The 24,953-nt window shown below is 38.6% G+C and overlaps 1 long non-coding RNA gene and 1 pseudogene across 2 annotated transcripts; one reads left to right on the forward strand and one right to left on the reverse strand.

Moving 5' to 3' along the window:
* LOC114323866 (geraniol 8-hydroxylase-like) overlaps window positions 1-24,953 on the forward strand; it is a 116,147-nt pseudogene that overhangs the window by 3,796 nt on the left and 87,398 nt on the right.
* Window positions 3,295-10,534, reverse strand: LOC114323878 (uncharacterized). Of its 2 annotated transcripts, XR_014330544.1 has the most exons (7): window positions 9,123-10,534; window positions 8,144-8,255; window positions 6,844-7,163; window positions 6,379-6,751; window positions 6,161-6,241; window positions 5,994-6,026; window positions 3,295-3,644 (listed from the first exon to the last, which is right to left on the reverse strand). It is a non-coding gene; the product is annotated as an uncharacterized LOC114323878 (long non-coding RNA). The 2 variants fall into 2 exon arrangements; XR_014330543.1 differs by lacking the exon at window positions 9,123-10,534 and having other exon boundaries at window positions 3,296-3,644; window positions 8,144-9,091.

A 24,953-nucleotide genomic window follows, 5' to 3' on the forward strand; every position in this document is an offset into this window, starting at 1 on the left:
GTGGAGTTTTAGCCTTCTGGAGCTTTGTGCAGTGTTCTGAGGTCTATTGCAAACAGAGGCAAGTCGGGGCGTCGCGAGGGATTTCTGAACAAGGCAATTCAAGCATGCATGCATCCTTCGTCATCCAAGGCAAAGCTGAGGCAGCACATTTCATGTAGTTTGCATGCTAATTTAATTGCTAATTTAGTTAATTTGTTAATTAGTTAGTGTTGTGTAATAATTAGCTATAGTTTGTTATTCATTTCGTTGTGTAATAACTAGTTTAATTAGATTAGCTTAGATTAGCTAGTTGGTTCTGTATTATTTATTCGGACCCACCGTCGAGAGGGCGAACTTTGTAATAAGTGTGCGTGTGTGTGATGCGTGTCTTCCAACCCCCATTTCTTTCTCCCTTTTATTTACCAACTTACGATGGTTAGTTTTAAGGCATGTTTCAATTAGCATCCTTATGCTTCTCATGTTTGCATTCATTCATCTGTCTTGCATGCACCGGGCTCGGCGCATCATACTAACTGCATTGTATTTCAATTCCAAGTTGAATACATGTTATCTGTAGCATCTCATATGACATTTTAGAATAGCTGAGCCTATCTTAGTTGCATTTTGCATGTGTTGCATTAGCCATCTTAACATAGCTAGGATCATGCATTGATTTCTAACATAGCTTTTGTTTTGGCTCGGAGTACTCGGTAAGTATTTATGCTTTAGAATCCTTGCATGTGTGTGAGTGACTGCCATGATAGCATGCTTACCATGAGGCTATTTGCTTATGTGATATAACTGCCTGAATGCCTGTGGGTGAAGGTTGGATTACTTGAATTGGAACAATTCATTGATTGCGAGTTTTAAGCCCACTTGAGAGTGGCAAATCACCATGTTTTCTTAAGCCCACTTGAGGGTGGCAAAATCCGCATTTTAGCTTACTCGCGAGTAGCAAACCGTTTTCAAAAACAAACATGAGATGGTTTGTTCCAACTCAGGCGATCCAGTCTATACTTGTGTGTTGTGCGCATCACATAGTAATTCTAGATAATAATCGAAATAAGAACACATGTGTTTTCAAAAACGAGATATCATGTTTAGTAGTGGCCGATCTTTGATTGGGCGAGCGGGGGTGCTCATTGCTTGACCTTCCCCTCTCGTACCCAAGTTCCCGAGCCGAGGCCACTTTGGTGATGAGGGGCACGTGGCCTTAGGCACGAGTCAGGGTTTCCTAAATTCCCCCAAAATAAAAAATTTAGGTGGCGACTCTGTATCTGGCAAAGCAGTCCATGCTTGTCACTTCTTTCTAAAAATCAGTTTTTCAAAACGATTTGCCGGATTTGGACTCTTTGGTGATTTATCGATCTTGCATTGCACTTTGTGAGATTAGATTCAGAACCGCGACATTGAGTCTGAACTGTAGTGAGCCTAATGAACAAAACGGGATTTTCTCGGGACGTTCGGACACGTCTACAAGGGGCTGAATATGAAATGGGTCGGATCCAAGTCTTGGGCCAGCCCAATCCAATAAAGCCCAAGTTCAAATGGATTAGATGAATATATGGACAAGCCAATTGATCCAAACTCCATGATCAACAGTCTATCCAAGTCCTCAAGCACTTGGACCCAACCCGCAGTGGAAAGGCTAATCCAGCTACGACGCTGGGCTAGGCCGAGCTGCAGGACCGAACCTTTGGGCCGAACAGAAATGGGCCGAGCCCATACAAGGATATCCGAATGGATCAGCCCATCTCTATGAATGACCTAGTAAAAGGCCGAGACAAGGCATAATGATGCCGAGCTAAGCCACAACGGTATCGAGCCGAGGAAACCTCGCAGGGAAACGTGGAAGTTGTGAATGTGTGCATGTGCAAGTTGCCACCTCAGCTGGTCCCCTACACCTAAAATCAAGGAAGTTGTTGAACCAAAGGAATGTGGTTTGTTATCAGCATGACTACAATGAGTATATGCATTCAATGATAACTACCAAGCGGTCCCCCATCTTGAACAATGCAAAAAGGACACTTCGTAGCATCTAAGCTCTATGAAACCACCTTGAGAAGCAAGCACATAACACTATATATACAACATGAACTTCACATTGAAGGTAATTGGAAATGGAACTGAACTATTCCAAGCAAAACCACACTGAGATATAAACTCAATATACACTTCTTCTCTGATCACTAATTCCCACACCAGAGGGGTTATCTAGCCAACCCCGGCCGGGCAGCTCTAACGGTGCTTCTTGTGGCAGGAACCTCAGTCCTTGGATAGTCCAACCGAGAACAGAGCCCTGATCCACTTTCATCTACTGCAGAATCTGGTACGCACAATTACTATAGTAGTTTAATAAATTTTATGACTTATGTATCTTATTAATACAATGATTATCTATCATGTAAGAAATAATATTAAAAAAATATGATAAAAAATTGGTGTTACTATAGCATTATTGTTTTGGTACTTCAATTCGCGTGTGGCAAAGTGATTTCCTTTTATGCTTGGGTAAATGCCAAAACACCTTTGTGACAGCAAGTCTAGCCCTATAAAAGCTTTGCTCATTTATGTATAAACTAGATTTAAAGTGCTTCCCACTCAACTTTTATTTTAATTTCATTTGATTTGTTATGCTGGACTTGGATGTATCTATTTTTCAAGGATGAGTTATAAAAGAAAAATACATAAAGGAGAAAGAATATGAGATATATATATTTTTTATCAATTTTAAAACACTTTAAATTAATTTTAAATTTTTTAAAACTTTACCTAGGTATAAACACTTTTTTTTTAATGTGTTGTCGAATACTATTTTTTCAGAGGATTTGGTGGACCCGAGGGAGGATATGGGTAAGGACACTACAAAAAATTTGATTTTTTGCGATGGTACAGTGCCGTCGCTAATACTCTTAATGTCGTCTTAAAAAATTCTTAGCGACGACAAATGACTTTTAGCGACAGCAAATGGGGGGTCACAACAGAGGGCGTTGCAAAAAATTTTTTGCGACAGCATTGTGCCATCGCCTTTTTATTGCGAAGGCAATTGTTACCTTTTGCGACAACTCCTTTTTACTGTCACTAAAAGTTTTATTTGAGACGGCAAAAAATGTCATCGCGAATGGTTTTATTTATTTTTTATAACGGCATGCCCACTGTCGCCAATGATTCTAATATTTTTTGCGACGGTGTGGTGCCGTCGCCAAAAAAAAATGCAAATTAATTATTAAAAATATTTAAATTTCTTGTTTTTGCGACGGTGTGGTGCCGTTGCCAAAAAAAAAAAAAAAAAAAAAAAAAAAAAAAAAAAAACTACATTAAAATTATTAAAAATACTAAAATTACTTATGTTAAATGAAAAAAAAATTGAAAAAGAAACCAATAATTGTATAATAATATAAAAATTCCTATATAGAAAAAATAATTTCTCCATAATAAAAATATTCTTGCATTCATAACTACACATCAACAAAATTACCCCATTATATAATATTCCATAATACATATATAATGTTTAAATACATAATATTGTTCATAATTCAAAATAACATAAACTAAAATTACAATTTTTGCTCATCATTCTCCGTGAGTAACAAAAACAAAAGTTAGTGGCATTCTTTACAGACACACATTCCATAAGAAGCAAACTCCTACTCGGGAAATATCTGAAAATAAAAACTAAATATATTTAATAACAATATAATTATGTGTTAATATGTTAATTACAAAAAAAAAACATAAAAATTTAATTACTATACAATTACAAAGATAATTAAGTAAATAACTTTGACTAGACCGAAATTCGGCTCTAACTCCCAAACCAGGAACCCGATTCCAGTCCCGTCTTCTCCCACAAGTCTCTCATGCCTAGGCAGTTGTGTGTGCCAAGTTTTGTGCTACTTTGACGTCGTTTGATGATTTTGGGGCGTTAACCCCAAGAATTCTAAGTTTCTTAAGAAACTAGTTTGTCAAGAGTGAAATCCGACTCTAATTCCCAAACTGGGAATTCGATTTGAGTCCTGACTTCTCCCACAAGTCTCTCGTACCTAGGCGGTCGTGTGTGACAAGTTTCGTGCTACTCCGACGCCGTTTGGTGATTTTGGGACATTAACACCTCAAATTATAAATTTCTTAAGAAACTAATTTGTTTCTTAGGAGTGAAATCTAGCTCTAACTTCTAAATCGGGAATCCGATTCGAGTCCCGTCTTCTCCCACAAGTCTCTCATGTCTAGGCAGTTGTGTGTGCCAAATTTCGTGCTACTCCGATGCCTTTTGGTGATTTTGGTGCGTTAACACCTCGAATTCTAAGTTTTTTAAGAAACTAGTTTGTCTAGAGTGAAATCCGGCTCTAACTCCCAAACCGGGAATCCAATTCAAGTCTGATCTTCCCCCACAAGTCTCTCATGCCTAGGTTGTCGTGTGTGCCAAGTTTCATGCTATTTCAACGCTGTTTGGTGATTTTGGGGCATTAACACCTCAAATTATAAATTTCTTAAGAAACTAATTTGTTTCTTAAGAGTGAAATCCGGCTCTACCTCCCAAACCGAGAACCCGATTCGAGTCCCCTCTTCTCCCACAAGTCTCTCGTGCCTAGGAGGTCATGTGTGCCAAGTTTCGTGCCACTCAGATGCCGTTTGGTGATTTTTGTGCGTTAACACATCGAATTCTAAGTTTTTTAAGAAACTAGTTTGTTAATCCGGCTCTAACTCCCAAACCAGGAACCCGATTCGAGTCCCATCTTCTCCCACGAGTCTCTCGTGCCTAGGCGGTCGTGTGTGCCAATTTTCGTGCTACACTGAAGCCATTTGGTGATTTTGGTCCATTAACACCTCAAATTTTATGTTTTTTAAGAAACTAGTTTGTCTAGAGTGAAATCCGGCTCTAACTCCCAAACCGGGAATCCAATTCAAGACCCATCTTCTCCCACAAGTCTCTCGTGCCTAGGCGGTCATGTGTGCCAAGTTTCGTGCTACTCGGACGCCATTTGGTGATTTTGGAGCATTAACACCTCAAATTATAAATTTCTTAAGAAACTAGTTTGTTTCTTAAGAGTGAAATCTGGCTCTAACTCCTAAACCGGGAACTCGATTCGAGTCCCGTCTTCTCCCACAAGTCTCTCGTGCCTAGGTGGTTGTGTGTACCAAGTTTCGTGCTACTCCGACACCATTTGGTGATTTTGGTGTGTTAACACCTCGAATTTGAAGTTTTTTTTTTAAGAAACTAGTTTGTCTAGAATGAAATCTGGCTCTAACTCCCAAACCGGGAATTCGATTCGAGTCCCGTCTTCTCCCACAAGTCTATTGTGCCTAGGCGGTTGTGTGTGTCAAGTTTCATGCTACTTTGACGCTGTTTGGTGATTTTGCGGCATTAACACCTCAAATTATAAGTTTTTTAAGAAACTAGTTTGTTTCTTAAGAGTGAAATTCGGCTCTAACTCCCAAACCGGGAACTCGATTCGAGTCCCGTCTTCTCCCACAAGTCTCCCGTGCCTAGGCGGTTGTGTGTGCAAATGTTTGTGCTACTCCGACACCATTTGGTGATTTTGGTGCGTTAACACCTCGATTTCTAGGTTTTTTAAGAAACTAGTTTGTCGAGAGTGAAATTCAGCTCTAACTCCCAAACCGGGAATCCGATTCGAGTCCCATCTTCTCCCACAAGTCTCTCGTGCCTAGGTAATTGTGCATGCCAAGTTTCGTCCTACTCCAACGCCGTTTGGTGATTTTGAGGCGTCAACACCTCAAACGAAAATTTATTTTTTTAGTTTGTGTTTGGTTAAGATTTTTTTTGAGAGAAAGTTATAACATATAGCAACTTTCGTGAGAAAATAAATTTTCTTGTATTTTTTTGCAAGGAATTAGAACCTAAATTACAATAATGATGTATGTCGTCTCAACTAGAAATGACAGACTAAAGTGAAATTTTAAGAGGAAGTTTAACGGTGGAACATGTAATTACCCAGAATGTAGTTTCAAAATTGATGTTAACTACACATTTATTATATAAGAGTACATACCCAAGAAGCCTATGCCAAGCCATAAAACAATGCCTGTGCATTTTAAAATAAAAATAAATAAATAAATAAATAAAACACTTCCATGAGATAAAATTTATACATACTTTCAACTATGATTAAGTCCAGAGCTGCAGGGAGTTAAATTAAGTAAATAAAGGAGAACTCACATAGGCTATTGATGAAAGTAAGGCTGTGCAAAGTATCAGTTTCTCTCCAACAAATGGATTGATGAGAGGAAGAATCAGAATCTTGAAACAATGCCATGATAAGAAACATATGGTGAGTAGAGAAACTCTAGATTTAAAGAACATTTCAAAAAGTAGAGTTAATGGGCTTCTTCTATTAAAGTAACAAAAGAAAAGAAAATGATCTTTAGAAAGAATACCTGGGAAACAATTTATCCTATTCCCATCGTCATCAAAATTTCTGAAAATTGATTTTTGTTGAAACCAAAGGCTGCCTTCAGATAGTACTGCAGAGGTAACAAAGGGACTTGAATAACAATTGCATGTCACCATAAGATCTGGAAAAAATTAGTTGGGACTGGGCATTAAAAGCATCATTGATGGTTTGCAGATAAAAGCAACTGCTTACAACAATAGTTTCTACATGCCTCATTGAATTGTATCATTCCTGGACAATCTTCAATGCCTTGTGCAACCAAGGAGCATGTTGGCAATGTCTTGGAGTTGATTGGACTGTCTCAACCAGAAATAGGTGCATGTAGAGCGGACAAAAGACTAACAAAGTAATTGAAACTTGAAACAAGAAGCATTATTAGGACCAAAGCAATATGAGGATGATTAAGAGATTCACCATAAAAATGTTGAAAGTCACAGCACCAACATACCTCAAAAATGAAATCTTCATGCAGAAAACGTGCAAGGACATTCCCCAATACATGTGAGAAAGAAAAGATCCAGCAATCCAACTGAATAATGCTGCCCTCGTATCTTCTTTGACAACATCTGCCTGCCAGAGAGGGAAAATGTGATTTCAAATAACCTCACACTTGTTATAATGTTTTTGTTAATTAGCATTGAGGAAGAACCCTTACCACATAAGCAACAAAAATGTAGAAAATACTCCCTTGACTTATAATGTATGAAATTGTACGAAGAACATAATAAGCATAAACAGAGGCCTTTGACTCATTGATAGCAAGCAAAACTGAAACAGCAACATAGGAAAGTGAGCAAAGTGATCATTATGAATCAATGTGGTAATTTGAACATCATAATATACTCACATGTGCCTACTGGAAATAATCATCAATCAATTTGAAAACATAAACTCTTTGAAACCAAGTCATTAACTTCAGGCGTTTTAATTAAAATAAGTTAATTAACACATTATGGCACATAAAATGTTCATTAGAAGGAAAACCATATGTTTTGTGCATATTGTCCTGATATCTGGGCCACGCTGCATCTGCCAATTATCATGTGTCACTCATGAAGCTTGAAAATTGGCATCAATTAGAAACCACAAATGTCTTATCGTACACAGTCCTTCGGTTGGAATGATGATGATAAAGACATAACAGAAGCTCTGCAACATGTCTTACTTTCAAGAAATTTTTTCTTGATTCAATTTTCAGTTAAATTAGAGTCTCTTTAGAGCTAAGGGCTGTCTAAGATGGTGCTTGTCTATTGGAACAGTTGAAAATGAAAATAAAGAATTAAGCTTAACAAAGAACTAATCAATATTTAACTTTCAACCTAAGTAGCACAAACAAGGACAAGCGACACGACGATTTCCAAAAAAAAAAAAAAATGCCGGACATGATATGCCTATGATGCTTGTTCAAAAGTAAAATAAAATCAACATAACATTAGTTAAAATTAAAATGCCATATATTCCATAACTTAAAAATCATCATTCATGTAACAACATGAAACAATTGCACTATAAAAAATGGAAAATAATTGCAGAACATTAATATACAGAAGTGTCATGTCCAATATACATGTACAACATGACAAACCTCTTCTATAGAAATATCTGTGATTCTTAGCTTTCAAGTATCACTACTCTAGTTTATACCGAAGGAAATTTTCACAGCTAAATGCAGATACCAACATCAAATGCAGTTGGAATTCTTCAACATAAAGTTTTGGTCAATATACAAATGTTCATAGAAAACATACCAAAAGGGACTATAGTTATAGATAAAGTGAGAATGAGCAGTGGTTTTCGCCCATACTTATCAGCAAGTTGGCCTAGGATTGGAAGGACCACCATCTTGAAAATTCCTACAACCTTTAAATAGAAAGAAATTCAAAATCCATGATAAAAATTCAGTTGCAACATACAAAAAACAAAGTCATGCTCATTTATGATCATCATTATCATTATTAGCTGCATACATCAACATTTTGAAATTCAATCAACAATTGTCCAACCTGGGTGAGCAGGGTCCCTGCACCCTTCCAATAGGCTGCCTAAACAGCTCCATATTTTATTTTTTCTTGTGAAAATGGTACTTGTCACTAAATCTAGATGAATTTGTCAATTTTTTCCACCTACTATATGGATTCGCACAATAACCACTATCTTTACATGAAAGATCAATCTAATATTTTTTGGTTATAATACATCCTAACCAACTCATTGAGTTAACCTTAACTACAACATTATACAATGAAAAATTATAATATTAGAATTAAAGCAAAAAAACAAATTCTCTAAATAAGGGTGTTACTTGGTGTGGAATGGCACACCATATCACACACAACACAAGCCATCAAAGTAGGGGGATTTCTTGGTCTCAATAGCCCTTCTCTTTTATTCCAATCAATTCATAGACTCCTTTACTAACAAAATATCACTCATAAAAATAAGAATTGATAATAATATAATGTCTATAAATTAATTTGCACTAACCCATTAGATTAATTAAGCAATAGCAGTATGATGAAAAAGAAAATAAAACTTGTTTCCCCAAGTGCAAACAAGCTTGTGCTGTAACATATAAAAAGGGGAAAACAAATGCATATAAAAAATGAATTAAAAATCAACCAATCAAGGGAAAGTGCAAAGGAGTTTTAGATAGAGAAATTTTAGAGAGAGAGAGAGAGAGAGAGAGAGAGAGAGAGAGAGAGAGGAATGACTTGTTTTTCTTGAAACCTGAAAACGAGGTTGCACACTTGATAACCCTCAAGATACTTTATATGCTTGGTCTACTTCTCATTTTAAGCTTTGCTATGCTAAATTTGGAACTTTTTATGCATGAGAACTCCACAACAATTGTTCCAATTTCAAGATAACAGTAAACTAGCAGAAGAGAGGAGAAAACCAAAGCAGAAAATCAACAAAACATAGCAAAAAATCAGAGAATATGAAGGACAAGAGAAGAAAACTAGAACCTGGAAGAAAAAGGAAAAAAATTAACAGAAAAAATGACCTAACAAAAAAAATAAAATTCTGAAATAGTGAGCTAGAAAAAAAATAAAGGGGAGAAAAGGAAAAAAAGAGAAGGAAAATAATGAGGTTCTGCCCAGATATAAATGTCATCAGGTGTTTAATGTAACAAGAAGCAATGAACACAACCATAATCAATATCTATTCCCAGAATTTTGACATACCTATAATTAATTCAAAAACTCTTACATGTTCTCTTTTTTAAAATTTACAAATTTCAATGAAACCCCATTTAAATTATGGCCCATTCCTACAAGTTTGGGTAATCTAAGCTGGTTCATGTTTTCTATGCTATTTTTTGTCAAACGTTACAACACACCCCCAACATAAGGACTGAATCAATAGAATATCCAATAGAAAAACAAAACAACAAAACAAAATCAAAGTGGGTCTAGAACTAGAACAAGAAACGCAATAGTCCATAAAAACAACAAAACAAATCAAAGTGGGTCTAGAACTTGAACCAGAAACACAACAGCCAATAAAAATATAAAAATATAAAAAATAGAAAAATTTAGGAGATGTGGTGAAGGTGGTGAATACATATACGTGCACGGACAGGACTCTACATTTCTTTGCTAGGACTAGAATGTGACAAATTGAAATTTTGGACTGTTAGGGTTTTAAAAATTAGGGAAAACAAAGAAAGTTTTCGAAATTAAGGGAAACATACCAAAATTTTCTAATACCGTTCTATAGGGCATCATCATAGAACACATAAATATTCAAAGATTCCTATTCACCCCACTAGATGAGCATTGACAGAAGAGAGGATAAGTGAGCGTAGCGTGAAGGGTTTTAAAAGTATAAAAGGGGTTTTGAAAAACCCTACATCTAAAACAAAAATCAAAACCCATTTACTCATTTCATAGAAATCAAAATCCTACAGCATCAAAAAACCAAAAAAAAAAAAGCCTTAGAGCAACAGTGAAATCAATCGAGAGAGAGAGAGAGGAACTTGAATGTCGATGAGAGGCAAGGCGAAAATAAACGACGGTGACTAAGCGACGGTGAGTGACTGTGAGAGAGAGAGGGAGAGCAAGCGACCTCTGTTTGGTGCTTGGCGTTTGGTGTATGTATCTCAACCTCAAGGGTTTTGGTTGCTTCACAGTTTTAGGGATTTTGTAAAAAACGAGCGCTAATGGGCTGAAGAAGCGGGACATCCAAAATTTAACATAACTTTTTGCGACGGCATATTGGAAACGTCACAAATAATAAGTTCAACAAGTAAAACGATGCCGTTTTAATAAGAGTTTGTTTGCGATGGAAAATGGCCGTCACAATTTGTCTATTATTTGTGACAGCAAATTTTTTCCGTCTCAAAAAATTTGTTTTTTGCGACGGTACACAAGGCGTCGCAAATACTTCCATATTTAACATACATTTTCTTGTATGCTCATTCGCGACGGGGTAACTACCATCACAAAAGCTATTTATTGGTGACGCTGTAAACTGCTGTCGCAAAAGACCATTTGTTGCGACGAGATAAGTGTCGTCGCAAAAAGTTCCGTGTTATATAAGCCTTTTTCTTGTAGTGAGAGTTTAAGGAGTTGGTATGGAATATAATGGTGGAGGTTGGGAAGAGCAACTTGGTGGATTTTTTTCCCCGGTGGCCAAGATGGATCCGCAAGGGATAAGTCGGCGGATGACGGACTACTTTGGGAGTATGCTTGAGCTTGGTGAGGAGATTTAGGATAAGTGTGGAGGGAAATGATGTCATCGATATTTTGCTCAATATTAGTGAAGAGAATGGTGATGAGATCAACAAAGTTCATATTGAGCGCTTGTGCTTGGTATGTCCCTTTTCACCATTTTACTTTTTTACCCTTTTTTTTTTTTTGAACTGAGAAATGGTATATAGTTGTCATTTGTTTTCTTTTCTTTTCTTTTGTTTTTTTTTAATTTATTTATATTAGTTTATATTGAAATATGATGTGAAAAATATAAGTATTTTTAAAAAAATTATTTTTATAATAAGAAATTTATCATTTAAAATTAGAGCATGGTTTTACTAGTAATTAGTAAATAAGTCCACTCCATAGGCTCATAATTGCACCTTACCTTTTTATGGGATCCCATTAATTAGGAGGACTATTTAGAGTTGGATAAAATTGAAAATTAAAAGTTGAATACTAAAAATTAAGTATTAAAAATTGAATACTGAATTTTTTAAATTAAAAATTTATTTTGATAAAAATTTAAGTATTGAATTAAAGATAAGTTGTTTGATATGTATAAGAGTCAATTTAAAATTTATTATTTTTAAATTATATATTTTAATTTTTATATTGTAATGGTGGTGATAGTGGTGGTAGTAATAGCGATGGTAACAATAGCGTTAATGGTGGTGGTAGTAGCGGTAGCAATGACAGTGATAGCAAAATAATGGTGATATTTATGGAAACAATGGTGATGAATGTGGTGGTATAGTAGTGGTGGTGGTGGGGCAGTGATGATGGTGATAGCAACGGTGATAGTGGCAGTGGCTATGGTGATGGTGGTCTGGTGCTAATGGTGAGAGTGGTAGTGATAGTCTGGTGACATTGGTTCTAAAAAAAAAAATCGCCTTTTGCAATTAAAAAACATTTATTATCCATAAAACCATATTTTCTGTTAATTATGAAAAATATTTTTCCTTATTTTAAAATTTTTATTATATTAAACGCCAAAAAAAAAAATAAAAAATAAAAATTGTATATATATTTTACACCTAACTAAAAGAGCGTTACACATTTCACCAAAGTATTTAAGGATGATATGACTACACTAAAAACGTCTTATCATACTTGAGCTCTTTTGCAAAATCATTCATGTATGGGGAGCAAATATTCGTCGCTTTTCGTACTCCTCGTGTCTAAGCTTCGCTCCTTTCTGAATAATCTGAGAACAAAAATGGTGAGCTACTCGGTGGTGTGCAGCTGGAAAAACTCTCCGAAAATCAAGTTAGCACACTTAGAGGGAAGGAGAAAAAGAGAGAGAGGAGACAAGGGAGTAGGTAGCTCTGATAACCAGAAGTTCCCAACCTGTGCATGGAGGCGCAACACCGTTTATATAGTTTATGCACGTTCCTCTCTGTCTGTCTTCCTTTTAACGTGTGGATATGTTCCCCTCTTACCTTCTTCCATGTGTAAGCACCAAAACTGCCAAACACCAAATGGCAAATCCGCCTAATGGTATTGACGCATATGGACGGCGGAATCTCCTTTCCGTAATCCAATCATGCCACGTAGCATTTCTGACCGAGTTGTGCCCAACATCGTGCTGCAACCTTCCCTTGGGACCGTGCTACCTACTCGGTCCCATCAGCCAAACCTAAGCGCGTCCTCAACCAAGCTCCACAGTGTAGAACGAGTTCTTGCTCGGTCAAACCTGGTCTCCTGAGGACAAACTCCGTCCAACTTAGCAAAAATGCACATCTCTAGACCGGACTAGAACCTTGGACTTGTCTCTAACTTGACTGGGCTGAGACTTTGGTCCAGCGTGTATCCAACATCTAATCGTACTCAAACCATGGTCTAGTATGTGGCCTCATTTCGTTCAAGTAAAGACCTTGACTGAGGCCCAAATATGCTCAGCCCACACTAGGTCATAAATCTCCCTCTCAATTGCTCCTTAATTCCATCTGCACTAGCGTGATTGGGATTACATTCACTGGTCAAGCTTGTTTCCTTGCTCGGTCGTAATCTACCCAGTTCAGTACTCGGTCATCCACCCTTTCAAATTAGTTCACTATCTTCAACTGCGCTAATTCTTATGCTCAGTCCTACAACCTGCCCGGTTGGCGATTCGAATTTTTAACTTGTCTTTTCAAGACTAACACCGGTCTCATCATAGACACGTGTCATTTGTCCGTTGGTCCTATACTTCTAATCTAGTTGTCCTACACCATCTCTTCAGATTCAAATTTTGGCACCTTCTCCGATTCCATATGTATGACCTTCATAACCAAAACCCTTCACTTTCACTATTCATCATCTTCTCTACAGACAACCAAGCAAGCCAAAGCACCCAACCTTGATTTTTCGTTCACTGTACTCGAATCGGAGCATTCTCTCAAGTGTGATTCAGTCCTGTCACCATCGTCAGAATACTCTCTTTTAATTGGAGCGTCGATCGAGGCCCTCATTTGGTGAGTTCTTTGTATTCTCCTGGGACATTTTCCTTTTCTTCATGTTCATGAACTTTAACTCCCACATCCATATTTAGGGCAAGATAACAGTAGTCAAACATCGCCAAAAAACTAGATTAGGCTAGGGTTTTGCCCCATTCCTGATGCCAGAAAGCCGCTGTGCCCGTAGTTTCCCACACTGCTCATCATCTCTTGTGATGAACAGGTGAGGGTCTGGGCTTGACTGGGCTAAAAGTGCCATTTTGATATGAAAATACGAGTTGACTGGGCAACTTTATTGTTTATAGAATTGGCATAGAAAATTGGTCTATAAGATCGCAAGGTCGCCGGACTGGGCTAATATCTGGTTTGCTTAAGCGACCGAGCTAAGTTCTGCCAAAACATTGAGAGTGAGCTGTAGTCGCGCCCAAAAGTGACTGAGCTAGAATCAAGCTCATTCGTGCAACCGTGCTATCACTTACACTTGGTTTTTAACTGCAGAATCCTAAGGGACCACGCACACCCGCACAAGGGCTCTCAAAGACAGAGCAACCACCGTGTACCACTTGCCAACTAAATTCTGTTGAGTACATTAAACCGGTCTCTTATGGGGCGTTATCGCTTCCTTATAAACACGCTGGTGTAGACACCCCATTTTTTACTGCCCTTAAGACTTGGGCGCCACTGATTTCTTACTTGATGGTGAAGGTTATCTTGTGCAAAGGTTCGATTTCTTCGGCAAGGAGAGCATCAAATCCCAACCTCACACCCTATTTTTGGACCAAAACCATTTTGACCAAAATGATTTTAGACCTTAAAACCCTCTCTTTCAAAATATTTTTGGAAAAAGTTTCTACGATGTTCCGAGGCTCGTATTTCGTTAAATATTGCGCTTTTTGGAAAAAGTTTCTACGATGTTCCAAGGACAAAGTGGAATAAAAGAAGGAGAGGTGAACTCTTTGAAAAAAAAACTCTTTAAAACATCTTAGTTAAAGGTTTGGAGTTGAAAAAAATTAGAGGAGAGGGAAGAAACCTAGTTGGGAGAAGAAGTTGGGCATGAACCGTTAAGAGAGAGTCGAGCAGCCCTCATTAAAATAGGCCTATCCTTCTATACACTTGGATTTCAGCTATGAGGCCACCACCATTGGAAAGAAGACTTCTGGGGCTTCAATTTAAGCATAAGAATGATCTACAAAGGAGTCTAGATGAAGGAGATATGCTTGTTTGAAATCGGGCCAGAAAAGTAGATATTTGTGGTCGGCCACGGATGTTGCCTGTCGGCCACCAGTGGTGGCCGGTTCACCAGAAGTGAGGTTTGTCGGCCATCATTGGTGGCTGTTGGCCGGTCGGCCACTGGTGTCCAAAACTCTGATATTTTGCAGATATTTCCCCCCAACTGTTCCACACTGCTCTAGATATTTCTACCTTGATATTTTCGACCAAGGCTCTCTTTTTTCTATATATAGAGGCCATATCTCTCATATTGCAAGGTTGAAAAGTTTGGGGGTCTCTCTCTCTAAAATCTTTCTCTCTATAATTCTCTCTCTCTAGATTTCTCTTTCTCTTGCCATTTCGTGCATACAAGTAGAGATACACTTCTAGTTTGCCTATCAACCCTTAACCAAAGTTGCTTATCTTTGGGCTGAGATTCCTTGGGACCTTCTTTGAGCTTTAGAAGGTGATTTTAGCTTGATTTGGTGCCTCATTTGTGCCTAAAGTGTGCTTGGCTTCAAGAGGTATAACCTTTACCTTTTAAGCTTATTTTTCATACTTGTTTCTGCCATATTGTTGTACTATTTTTGGGGTGGTTTTGAACTGAAAAAAACCTCTATTTTTGTGGGTTAAAAGTGTTGGTTTAAGGCCATTTCAAGTTAGGGGGTGGTTCACCCTTCTCACTCCTTTGTTGTTAAAGCTTTTGTGTCATCTTTTCTCACCTTCAAATCAAACTTTTTGGGCCTTTAAACATTGAAATTCAGAGGTTTTTCAGTGACAAAAACCCTATTTTGAAGTCCAAAATTGGAGGGGTTAGTCTCCCCTCCTTGTTGTCCTGTTGGCATGCCTAGTTGCCTTATATGTTAGCATGTTTTTGTAGCCTCACTTAGTTTATTTTCAGCATGTTTTTGCCTGTGATTCAGGCTACTTTAGCTCTATTTTGGGCTGTTTGTGTTACATGAGTAGTGTTTTGCATGGTTGTAGTGTAACCCCATGTTTTAGTTTATTGTTTTAGCTACTCTTGTCTTCATTCCAACATGTTTTCCAACTGATTTTGGGCTATAAAAACTCTATATTTTTGGGCTGAAGCTTGGGTCCTAAGGCCATTAAAGGTTGAGGGGTTGATAGCCCATCTTTGTATCTTGTTTTGGAGGCCTTTGCTCTTATGTTTCCCACCCTTTTGTTATCTTTTTCCAAGCTTTTAAACACTATTTTTCAGAGGTATTTTAGGGGATAAAAACATGTTTTGAAGTCCAAAAATGGAGGAGGTAGCCTCCTCTCCTTGTGTTTGCTTACTAGTCTAGCATGCTTCATGTTTTAGCCTATTATTCTAGCTTGTGTTAGCTTAATTTCATAATGTTTTAAGCTATATTTTAGGCTGTTTTGCATCTGTTTTGGGCTGGTTATTGCTTTTGAGCTTTGTATTGCATAGCTGTGGTGTAATTTCCTTCACTAGCTTAGTGTTTCTAAGCATTGAGCATCATTTATGTGTCTTGGTTGCATGTTTTAATGTTTTTTCATGCCTAATTTCAGCACTTAACATCTCTGCAACCTCCCTCTTTGCTTTACTTTTTCAATTGTTTGAGGGTTGTTTGTTTAAACTTGAGGTTGAGGCTCATGCTTAATGGTTTAATCCTCTTTTGAGGGTTCATTACCAATGGCATGAAGCTTCCCTAGTGCCTTAAACTACCCCCTGATTGACACTTCTTTCACTTTAGAAGACACTCACCAATGGACTTAATCGATTAAAGAATGAATCGGGAATGTAAAATAAGTAAACAAAATGAACAAGTAAAAGAGGCAAGATAAAGCATCTTTCATGTTGCATTGCATGTGTTTGAATCGGATGTTAATTCGAACATGGGACGTTAATTCGAAGGCAAGGAAAATGTGACATTTCATACTCGAAAGTGATAAAATGTGCAACTTTCCTTGGTCACCATCACGCTTGATTATGCATGATAGGGTGGTGGTCTTTTTGAGTCTTATTGTGCATTCATTAAGCTTGTACAAGCTTGACTCCTTAGCCATCATGCATGAAAAATGCTTGCTTGATGGTTTGAGGGCCAAGGGTTGCACTTCTCTGAACATGTGTAATGATAAGGAGGGTAACAGTACATTAACCTTTGAGAAGACACTGTTTTCCCTATGTTTGCTCTTTGTTGCAGCAAAAAATGAAGCTCAGGGCAGGGGTGGCCGACCAGCCACCAGTAATGCCCGACGGCCACCATTGGTAGTAGACCTGCCATCAATGAAGAAAGTTGCTCTGTGTGCTCCTAAAGGGGATCATAAGTGTTCTGGGAGTTAGCACAATTTCAGTGGTCAGAAATGTGCAAACAGAGGCTACAATGGCAAAGCAGTGGCATTTTCGAGTGGAGAAGTCGAGCATGCATGCATCCCTCGCCCCTTAAGGCCATTTAATTGCTTTATTTAGTTAATTAGTGGTAGCTAATTTACTTGCCTTGTAATTAGTTAGTTAAAGTGTTTAGCTAATTAATTCGTTTTGTAATATTTAATTAGCTTAGAATAAGTTAGTTAGTGGGTAAATTATACAAATAGTCCCTATAGTTTGGAGCTTTTGTCACTTTGGTCCCTGCCTTTTTAATTGTGACATATTTGACCCTAAATTTTGAATCTTGTTTCAAATTATGACAATTGAAGATATCATTAGATTTTTTAAGGGTAAAATTGCCAATTTGATAAAATATAAACTAATTTGACAAAAATAAATATCAAACAAATATTTTTAAAATTTTAAAAATTATTTCTACCTACTAAAAATAAAATTATGTAAAATTGATAAATCTTTTAGACATTTATTTTTTTTTTATCAAATTAATTTTTATTATGTGTTTGGATGATGATCATGTAAAATTAATTTTAAAAAACTAATCATGTAATTTTTATTAATTTTACATAATTTTATCATTGTGGATAAAAATAATTTTTTAAAAATTAAAAATATTTTTCTGACATTTATTTTTGTCAAATTAGTTTATATTTTATCAAATTGACAATTTTACCCTTGAAAAATATAATGATATTTTCAATTGTCCTTATTTGAAACAAGATTCAAAATTCAGGGTCAAATATGTCACAATTGAAAAGTCTGAGACCAAAATGACACAAGTCCCAAACTATAGGGACTATTAGTGTAATTAACCCTTAGTTAATTCATATTGTGTTGTAATAATTAGTGTAGCTAGTTAGTTAGTGTTTATTTATTCGGGCTCTCCTTCGCGAGGGCTAAATGTTGTAATAAGTGTGCGTGCCTGTGTGTATGTCTTCCAACCCCACGTCTTTCTTCCTTTTATTTAATTGCGCTTTTGATGGTTAGATTAGGGATCATTTTCAATTAACATACCTCATGCTTGCATGATTGCATTCATTCATTTGTCTTGCATGCATCGAGGCTCGGCACATCATTCAAACTGCATTGTCAATCTCAATATACTTATTTGAATATGTGTTTCAAAGCATGCTATCAAAGTGTTGCATATGCCCTATTAGTAGCCAAGCCTATTAATTGCATTATTGCATGTGTTGCATTAGGTATCTTGCATAGTTAGGATCATGCATTTTTTTAACTAGTTTTTGTTTTGGCTTGGAATACTCATTAAGTTTTACGCTTTAGCATACTTGCATGAGTGTGATTGCCACATTGTCATGTTTCGCATGCTTGCCATGAGGCTATGTGCTTATTTTCTAAACTGCATGAATGCCTATAGATGAAGGCTTATTGTTTGAATTGGAACAGTTCAACAAATGTGAGTTTTAAGCCCACTTTGCGAAGTGGCAAATCATGTTTTAAGCCCACTTGAGGGTGGCAAATTCAAACCATTTTCGCAAAACAAACATGACTTGAAATGTTCCAATTCTTGCGATGTAGTCTATACTTGTGTACGTGCGCATCACATAGTAAAGTCAGCTAATAACCAGAATAAGAACGCATAATGTTTATAAAATGACATGTCATGATTAGTAGAGGCCGATCTTTGATCGGGTGAGCGGAGGTGCTCATTTCAGGACATTTCCCTCTCGTACCGAAGTTCTCGAGCCGAGGCAACTTTGGTGATGACGGACACGTGGCCTTTGGTACGAGTTAGGGTTTCCTAAATTTTCTCAAAATAAAATATTTAGGTGGCGACTCTGTAATTTGGCAAAGCAGTCCAATTTGGGCATTATTTGATTTAAAATTGATTTTTCAAAAAGGTTTGTCGGATTTGGACTCTTTGGTATTTATCAGTTTCACATTGCACTTGTGAGACTAGCTTCAGAACCACGGGAGTCCAAACTGTGAGGCCTTCTTTTCAAACCCTTTTCGAAAGGCGGGGGCGCGGAAAAAGGCGAGTCCACAGCCGGGTGCCCTGCCTACATTTTGAGAGGAGTATGGTGTCCCTGCCGACGTACATTTAGAGCTTGGTATGGACGATACTACTCCACGGGGCAGACTAGATTCATGCCCCTTCACCATGCTGTTGATAGTCAAGGGAGGTCTCTACTTCCCAGTGTATCCATTAATTTGTGAGTTCCCAAAACCGACCGAGCTAGCACCGACTCAAGTCTTGACGAACACATACAGAATAATAAATGGAGTTGTCAAGCTAAATCACCAACTTGGTTTCAACCTAGGGCTGGCCGAGATCTTGCATCAATATATTGTCGGTCGTACGACCGATGGGTTTAATTATTACTTAAAAATAAGGCTAGGCAGAGAACGATTAGTAACCGACACACCAAACAAGGGCATGCATGACGACGACTTCTTCTGGGTGTCCAGGAATTACGAGACAGTTGACGTGCCCAGTTGGTACATCAGCAAGAACTTTGGTTCATCATATAAGCCGTACTCTTTGACCGGTCAATTTATTTACTTTTGCTATTCTATACTAATTGCTTTCTTCTTATAGATATTGAAGTGTTGCAAGAAAATTATTCCAACCCAAACGAGGCTACGATCAGAATCGTGCTAAGATATCGACATCGAGATTGCCACGATCTTCTCGGTTACGTGCCAAGCTACCGGTACTTAGCTTTCCACAAAAGCAAAGTCATAGATTTTCTGCGAGCGACAACTCCACCTCCCGATCTAACACTTCTAGACGTTCCACTAATCCGGCTGACAGAAGAAGAAGAAATGGTGAAAAGAAGCCGAATCAAGAACCTAATCACCGCTACCTCCGTCGAGCTACCGGTCAACCCGCCTCCTGCGCCAACTGCTGGTAAAAGTTTAGGAACTGTGATTGCCTTGGCTTCAACGACTGCTCCGAACGCTAAGCCATGCCGGGCTAGCAAGAGGGCCCGCTCGGTCGATCCCTCAGTTGAGCTGGAGGCTGAGCTCAACACTAAGCATACGGTAATCGAGGTTGAGCCAACTCCTGCCTAGCAAACGAAGTTGAAATCCTGGGAAAAACTCATCCCGGCTAACATTTCTGTGAAGGGGGACAAGGAACATCTCCTTGCTTTCGATTTTTTCAAGTCCCTGCTTCTGCTAGAAGACCTAGTCGAGACTGAGCATGTACCAGACACCCGGATGGTCAAGTCCGCGGTGAAATCAATGACGAGGGTAAGAGCTTCAATTTCAAAATTTTCCCAACTGTTTGCTCGGTTTGTTGCTTGCTCAGGCTAACCTTCCTTTGGTTTCTTGTAGGCTATTTAGAAAACTCACCTCATCATGGACCGCATTATCAACCTGCGGAAAAAAGTGACCGACCTGAACGCTGCCGGGAAAAACGTCTTGGTCAAGTTGGGACGAGCTAAGGCTTCGCTCAAAATTGCGAATGCTGATAAAGCCAGATTACTGGACTAGCTCGGCATAGTCGAGCAAGAGAGAGATGCCTTGAGGGCCGAGCTTAAAGAGGTGAAAAAGGCGAGGGACAAGGCCATAAATGAGGCAGAAACTCGCTGCTTCAAAGAGGCCGATGAGAACTACACGAAGCAGGTTAAAGCCACCAAGGACATCTTTTTCTAGTTCAGTTGGAAGGCAACTTGTGAAAAGCTCGGCCAAGGACCTGAAATCAAGGTCTTCACCTCTCCTCCCCCTGTCTTCCTGCCGGACTACATGGTGCCCTATGCCAATAATGTATTCAACTCCTTACAAGGTGATGAGACCGAAGAGGAGGCCGACGTAATGGTTGAGCAAGAGGGGACAACCCTGCCAGAGCGCGACGATGACGAAAGGACCGCGGTGGTTGACTTAGAGAGCAACGGCGCTGGAGCTAGAGATGAATTTCCTGATCTTTGCCCCTAGTTTAGCTTCGTATTTTCATTTGTCTTTTTTCTTTTGGACTTTTGTAACCGGGCTAGATGTCCCTTCTCTTGTACTCAAATTCTCAATGAATGAAAATTTTTACAACTTTTATCACTTGCAATGTTGTAGTGTATGTTTCTATCTTATAACCATGCAACACTATTGAACAAAACAGTAACCCGTTCAGCAAGGCGATACCATTGCAGCTACAACGTCGGAGCTGAGTAACTCATCAACATTTGTAGCTAGGCAAAATCATTTCGGCTAAAAGTTGGAAGTTAAATAATTCATCAATTCTTTTAGCTGGCCAAAGTCATCTCGGCTGAAAGCTTGGAGTTCAACAATTTATTAACTCTTTTAGCTGGAAAAAATCACCTCGACTAAAAGTTGGGAGTTGAATAATTCATCAACTCTTTTAGCCGGCCAAAATCACCTTAACTAAAAGTTTGGAGTTGAGCAATTCATCAACTCTTTTAGCTGAGCAAAATCACCTCGGCTAAAAGTTTGGATATTGAACAATTCATCAACTCTTTTAGCCGAGCAAAATAACCTCAGCTAAAAGTTTGGAGTTGAACAATTCATCAAATCTTTTAGCTGGGCAAAATCACCTCGGCTAAAAGTTTAGAGTTGGACAATTCATCAACTCTCTCAGCCGGGAAAAGTTGTCTCGGCATGGGGCTTGAAAGAATTACATCGAAAAAAGGTAGGGTATGTTTGCCCTTCACAAAAATTAAATTGAAAGTATAAACTAAAAGTAATACAATTTCAAATTAGCTGTTTTCCATGGCTGGGGTATGGCCTTGCCTTCCAAAACCTCTAGATGGTATGCCCCTTTGCCTGCCAGACCGGTTATCTGGTAAAGCCCTTCCTAGTTTGCCCCTAGTTTCCCTTCGCTTGGCACTAGGGTGTTACCTATTGTAGACGTCCCCGAATGCCCTGGGAGGATAAGTCCCGTTCTGTTCATATTGGGCTCACTACAGTTTAGGACTCTCAAATCGTCACGGTTCTTTAATCTGAACCAAAGAGTCCAAATCCGGCAAATCGTTTTGAGAAAATAGATTTTTAGAAAAGAAGTGCCAAACATGGACTGCTTTGCCAGATACAGAGTCACCACCTAAATATTTTATTTTGGGGGAATTTAGGAAACCCTGACTCGGTGCCGAAGGCCACGTGTCCATCATCACCAAAGTTGCCTCGGCTCGGGAACTTCGGTACGATTGGGGAAGGTCAGCTATGAGCACCCCCACTTGCCCGATCAAAAATCGGCCTCTACTAGCCATGATATCCAATTTTGAAAACGTTATGTGTTCTTATTCCGGTTAATTAGCTAGAATTACTATGTGATGTGCACAGCAAAACAAGTATAGACTAGATCGCCTAATTTGGAACAAAGCATTGCATATCCGCTGTTTTGAAAAACGATTTGAAATTTGCTACTCGCAAGTAGGCTAAAACACGGATTTCAACGAGTCGTTCCAACTCAAGCAATCCAACCTTCACCCACAGGCATTCAGGCAATTCATATCACATAAGCATCTAGCCACATGGTAAGCATGCTGTCATGTTAACATTCACACTCATGCGAGATGCTAAAGCATAAATACTTACATCGTACTCCGTGCCAAAATAATGAACTAGTTAGTAATCACATGCATGATCCTAGTTCATGTTAAGTGCCTAATGCAATGCATATAGAATGCAATCAGGATAGGCTCGGCTAATCCTAGGATGGCATGTGAAATGCGATCATTTGAAGCACATATTCAAGTTAGATTTGAAATACTTATGTAGTTAGCATGATGTGCCGAGCCCGGTGCATGCAATATTGATGAATGATGCACGCATACGTAGCATAAAGTATGCTAAATTGAACGTGCCCTAATACTAAATATCAAAGCAGGTAAGTAAAAGGGAGAAAGAAGCGGGGGTTGGAAGACATGCACACACGCACCCACACTTATTACAAATTTGCCCTCATTCGGAGGGACCAAAAAGAATAATACAATTAACTAACCTACAAGCTAATTAAATATTACAGACGAATTAAACTAGTTAACAGATTAACTAATCCAATAAAACAGTAAACATCCTTGGGAAGAGGGCCCAATGTAATGTGTGTTCGGCTCCGCTCGGAAAGCCACTGCCATGCACAAGTTGCCTCTACTTTGACTGTTATCCTTCTCTGAAGACTGTACAAGTCCCAGGGTTGCTTCTATGAATGCTGTGGAACACCACCGCCTAATGGAATTGGTCACCGGCCAAAGGGAATGATCACCGGCCACTTGTTCAAGATATCGGCCATTGAGGGAGGCTGGTCGGCACTGGAGATGGCCGGCCGGCCAAAGCTTCCTGCAGAATCTATTTTTGACAGCAGCAGAGGGCAAAACATAGCATGGCAATGCATTTCAAGCAATGTATGCACCAACCACACTCCTTATCATATTCATGACTCGAAGGAGGATGGGTCTCGATTCTCGGACCACCAATCACGTATTTCAATGCGTGATGGCCCAAGAAACCAAGTATGCGTTTTGATATGGAATGCAATGCACATAATCAAACAAAGGGGCTCTACCTCTATCATACTCAACTCAAGAGGTGAAGCATGCATGCAAATGGAATGCAACCTAGACATGGAGGCTAAGTATGCAAAATGAGCATGCAAGGCAGGTGACAACTATGCTAGTGGCAAACATGCAACAACATGTAAAGTGGACTAAGCATAGGAACAATGCAAAGCAACTTAAGCAATGAAATACATGCCAAATGCATCATGATTTCAAGCAAGCAATAACATGTAATAGGCCAAGTATGCAACAATGCACAAGGCAAGCATGCTATAACACATGAAGGATGGAATTAAACTAATTTAGGCAGCCCTCAAACAAGCCTAAAACAGTGGCCATAAACTATGGAGATGGGGCCAAATGCACATATAAGCATGCATGCATACATGATCCAATTCCTAAGCATCAAAAGGCAACATTTAAGCACACTTAAAAGAGATGATCATGGACATATGACAAGCATACCAAACTCTGAAATTGCATAAGATGGAGGTGCCAAACCAAGCAAGCAAAGCATGCTCATGACATCACACATTCAAGGCCTACAAGCTAGAATGCAAAGAGACTATACAAAATATGTTAAGCATGACCAAAGCAATTGAAAACAGAGCTAAAACACACTAAAACATACACAAAAGCTTCACAAAGCTTGGCTAAAACCATGCTAGAACAAGGGTCAACACCTAAAGCATGTTAAGGCCTAAACATGACATTACAAGACATGTATGCAAGGAATGCAAGGTGTGTCTAAACCAAGTAAAAACAGAGCTATATTATGACATAATAAGCACAAAAATCAGTTAGGACATGGCCAACATGAACCTAAATTAGATGCTCACACAAGAGGCTAAAATGGCCCTTTTCAAGGACAACAAGGAGAGGGGGTGGCCCTTTCCTTCTTAGGACCTCAAGGCACCATCCTCACCACTAAAATCCCTCAAGATTTCAGTGGTGAGGAGGCCCAAACACAATGGTCCCGGACCTCACCAAAATGGCACAAAAAAAGGGTCAAATAAGCCCTAAGAGGGGTCAAACAACCTCAAAGCTCAAAACCTCCTTAACCAACTATTTAGAGTAGGCAAAAACAAGACTTTTATATGTTATACACCAAGTCTAAAAATAGTTGCAAAGCAGGCTAAAGAGCTATGCAAAAATGGGGAATAAAAGGGATAAGTTCTTACCCTTGTTGACCCTCTTCAAGAATGATGGACCAGCAGCTTCTTTGGCTCAAACTAGCTCCAAAACTTCAAGAATAGCATCTTAGTACCTCAGTAGCTAAAGAAAGGTGCAATGGTGGGTGTTTGTGCACAAAAGTAAGACAAAACACAAGAAAGAGGGAGATATAGATATAGGATAGATACACAACTCAAACCCTAAAACCAGAGCCCTCTGAAAATGTT

Source organism: Camellia sinensis, chromosome 5 (assembly GCF_055761805.1).
Source record: "Camellia sinensis isolate YWXY chromosome 5, ASM5576180v1, whole genome shotgun sequence".
In the NCBI taxonomy this organism is placed as follows: Eukaryota; Viridiplantae; Streptophyta; class Magnoliopsida; order Ericales; family Theaceae; genus Camellia; species Camellia sinensis.